General features: G+C 36.9%; 1 non-coding gene across 1 annotated transcript; it reads left to right on the top strand.

Moving 5' to 3' along the window:
- The first annotated feature begins 1,827 nt into the window (after nucleotides 1–1,827).
- Nucleotides 1,828–1,902, top strand: TRNAR-UCG (transfer RNA arginine (anticodon UCG)). The gene has a single exon. It is a non-coding gene; the product is annotated as a tRNA-Arg (tRNA).
- Nucleotides 1,903–4,551: the final 2,649 nt, after the last annotated feature.

Consider the following 4,551-nt stretch of genomic DNA (forward strand, 5'->3'; position numbering starts at 1 on the left):
TTGATGAAATTCTACATATGCCACTGGATATGACGTACAAATATTACAAGAAAAATAACAACGAATTTGCCCCACTATATGTATCACGAAAATTGTTTAACTTAATTTTACATATTTTTCCTAGCAAAACAAATTGAAGCATTGCAGAAATGGAAAGATGCCAGCACTGCTCAAATTATTTCTTAAATTTGAAATTCTCAATTCATTTTGTAAATTCATTCACGCACATATTAGCCGTGCGATACGAAACGGATACAAAAACTAACAAGAAACGGACATGAACATGTCATCCAGACTTCCGTATCAAACCTAGTCCATTCGATAAACATAACAAAGGTATGTTCAGGCACAAAGAAAAATTAGGTGTCAATAACTGAGTAAACCCCTGGGCCCCATTAACCCTGTTAATATAAACAAAATCGTAGACTCGCAGTGAAATAGCTACTGCATCAACACTGTTCATTGGAAAGTCATGGTTTGTAGTTGATTCTCTTCAGCATGAAACGAGCTTTCCAGGACTACTATGTATTGGGGCCCGTAACATACCTGAACAGGGAAAATTGCGAGAATGTCGGAAAATTCCCTCCAAAAATCCTTCCAATCGATTTTGGCCCCCTCTGGAGCGGCCCCGGGTAAAAGCACACAATCCAAATGCATTTCGAAAAATACTATAGGGAATAGGAAATGTGCGTAGGAAGTTTCGTTTTGAAAGATGGCATATGTATGAAGGAAAATGTTGTATACCAAAGTCCCCTTCTGAAGAATTGGATGTCTCCCAGAATTTAGAACTTCCCCATGTTAATTTGCTCGGATGTGCACTTTACGTCCTCAGCAAAATGTTCTTTAATTCGCACACTGATCTCTACCTGCTCCGGTGTCGCTTCAAAGGACACACAACTTCACAATAGGGCTATTTTGGAAGGCGTTTACGACTTATCCCCAATTTCCTCCTTCACATGTCACGGAACAATATGCGTGATAACCAGGGCCCGGATCTTGTTGACCTAAAATTTTCTAGAAAATGACCTATAAAATGACACTAAAATTCCTGTAAAATGACCCTAAAATTCACAAAAATTGACCTTAAAACTTTCGTACTTTTAAACGTTTATTTCGTTAAATATTGACATTTTTAAAATATGCATTGTATTTTAATTAACGTTTCTCACTCATATTCAAAAAGTTTTGTTTCAATTAGTTGCAGTCCATTGATCAGTCGGCCTTGTACGTACTGAAAGCGTCTATTCCGATTTGAAACTAGGAAGCACTCTTAGACAATAAAAGTTCGCAACTTTAGACTGCACGAGAATAATAGTTAAAAACCCTGTTTAAAATTTTTGTACGTCTAATCCATTCTAATCCATTTTTAGTTATTCACGTGATCACATCCTTTGTGGTCAACAACCCAAAAGTATCTGTTGGGCCACCTACCAACCTCCACCTTTCGTCAACCAACTACAGCTTAGTTTTCATTAGCTTGTTAAGTATGCAATTTTTCCACCCTAATAGTCAGGAAGCATGAAGAGAGATTATTTAACTTCGTCATTTTCACATTCGTAAACAGTATTCATTTTAAGATTTCCTTATGTAGAAGGAAAAAAAGGACCATAAATGACCTAAAAGTTACCTTAAAATATTAAAAAATGACATGAAACTTCAAAACGACAAAAAGTGACCAAAAGTTGATCCTAAAAAAATGTATTTTTAGAACCTAGAGTTGATGGATAACGTTTTTATTTGAACTTGCCTTGTCCTATGCGTAACAGAAAAAAGTTGGCTTGTCAACAAGATCTGGGCCCTAATGATAACTACTGAAGCCCTTGCTTCGGCCCCGCGTAGCGTAGTCGCTAACGCTCTCGCCTTCGGTGCGAGCGGTCCCGGGTTCGATTCCCGGTGGGGTCACTCGGTCGAAAAAGTGTAACAGCTTTTTCAGGCCAGCCACCCTGAATGAGGTTTTCCTGGGTTTTCCTCATTCACACCAGGCAACTGCCGGGGTGGTACCTAACTTATAGGTCCCAGGCTGCTTCCTTCCTTTCCCAATCCTTTCTTCCTTCCCTTTCCCCGGATTGTGTGCTCGCCGAGGGACGTCCTCCCTCAAATCGTGAAGGGCTACATGGCCTTAGATGCCGAAAGCCCAGAAATCCAAATCCTAAATCCTGAAGCCCTTGCTTCGTTCTGCAATGAATGTGATAAAAATCTCGGTATCAAGATAATTGGTACTGATTTTATATTTTTTATTTAGGCCTCCTTGAGCGCAGTGACGTAGCAATAGGGTAGGCAGGGTAGTCATTGCCTACGGGCGCAGAATGTTTCAGTATATTAGGAGATGTCTCAGTTTTTAATAAAAAAGAATCAAATCATATAAATGGAGCCCCTAGTTTTCGCGGTCTTCATTTCCAAACATGGCAAGAATAAAAGTTCCTGCTCACTTCGCTCACAGTTGTGCATCAAATTATTTGCATTACTGTAAACTCGTCGAGGTTATAGCAGTATACGATTTAGAAATTAATTCTCCTATATTAACACGATATCAGTCCTATATTACATGTACTAAGCTGATTAACTTTAAACATGGGCGTCTCTGGCAAGTTAAAATTGGATGACGGAGACGACTAGAATGCTACTAGACCCCAACTGAATTTACGTCAAAATTATGAGTAACTGGTAATTTATTTGCGTTATGAGCTAACTGCATCCTCATATTACCTTTACCAATACAATCGATAGGTGAAGCATGACGTATTTCCGCCAGTATTTGTTGTTCATTTGTTTCCGATGGATTCCAAAGTCGTGAGCTACATATGGAACTTACAATGATTATATTTTACATTGACTTATAAATATTATAATGAAAGATTATAATGAATTATTTTTTTAAGTTTCTGAAAAAGGGAACTTTGAAGCCCAAACAAGTTAAAGGTAAGTAAGAGAGGAAAACTTATTTGCATGAAAACAAAGTAGAATATCCACCAGTCTATGCTTTCTGTACGTACCAGATGTATTGTTTCAAACCGAAAATGAGAATTTTAGATCCTTCCACTGAAGTTTAGTACAGTAGTGATAAAATCACTTACCTCACCCGTTCACTATAATTTTCTTCCATTACTGCTACAAATTTAATTTTACATACAATATGATTCTTAGGTAACTCCTTCACCTTGACACAGGAATTATACTTTTAATATTATCCATTAATTTATTCTCTTTCCACCTTCCTTGTTCTCCTTCTGCCATACCTCCTACCTGTAAATTAATTCGAAATATAATTTATTCTCCAACAATGTATTAATATCTTCTTAATTACTTCCATTTATATTCTTTATATTAATTATTCCCAATATACCTCATTGGTTCATTGTTCCAAATTTTACGTTCACCTCAAAGTACAAATTTCCAGAACTCGAGTATTTTGTGTTGTCTTCTCGTAATGCAACGTTTCTGCTTCTTACAATGCAATGCTCTTCATCCCAATCCTTTCTGTAATTCTTCATTCAGTGACTCTCAGAAAGTATGCTTTTCATCACAATCAACAAAATATTGGGGGGACATGTCCCCCTGTCCTTTCAATAAAATTCCCCTGCACAATAGACTTTCAAAAATAATGACAAATTCTATAACCTATAAGATATGCAGTAAAACGAGTTAAAAAGTATTGTTATGATTATAAAGCATAGCACAATTGCCACGTACCGCGGCTACACAGAACAAAGCACAAGCACCAGGATCGGGCATACCGGGCAACTGCCTGGGCGCTAACACCAGGGGGCGCCCAAATGAGCACTCCAAAATGAATTTTCAAACATATTTTCCAACATCACTGTAACAAATTGTAAAATATAGGCTAGAGCTAGATGGGGGTGCCAGAAAGACTTTGACCAGGAGAAAATTTTGCTCATGAATTGGGCATCTCTGATTTGATAAAAGAATTTGCAGAAGCAAAAGTGAGAAAGAAACACTTCTGATTTTGTATATAGTTTGTCGATTTAACGCTTAACACACCAAGCGGGGTCTTCTAGGGACCCCAGATGGTAATATTTGGTGATACTGCTGCAACTAAAAGAACCAATTTATTTTCGATTTTTATATGTGCCCTGTATCCTTTTGGGATATCTACTACATAATTATAGCTTACTTATTATATATGACGTACTAGACCCCAGCTTGGTAAACAACTTTGATGATTTAGGCTTGGTGCGATAAGGGTTAAGAAAACTGAAAATACAAAAATCCTTATAAGCAGTTTCACAAGGTTTATTATCTATTTTATAATTATGTAAAATCGTAATATACTATGTAGATAAATTCATTTGAAATCCTTTTGGTAATACTGGTAATACATTACTGTTTATTTACACTACCACCGCAAAACAGTCCGAATTTTACATGAGTATATTTTTAATGAACAGAACACTCTGTCCAGTTTACTTTAAAAAGACGTACCACAATGATATAAAAACGGTCAATACACTACCACTGATAATTTTTGATTTATGTACATTTCTGCCCCTACGCTTAAGTTAGAGGTGGTCATGCATGGGGCCTATTCGATGG

This window comes from Thermobia domestica, chromosome 14 (genome assembly GCF_964235325.1).
Source record: "Thermobia domestica chromosome 14, izTheDome1.hap1.1, whole genome shotgun sequence".
Classification (NCBI taxonomy): Eukaryota; Metazoa; Arthropoda; class Insecta; order Zygentoma; family Lepismatidae; genus Thermobia; species Thermobia domestica.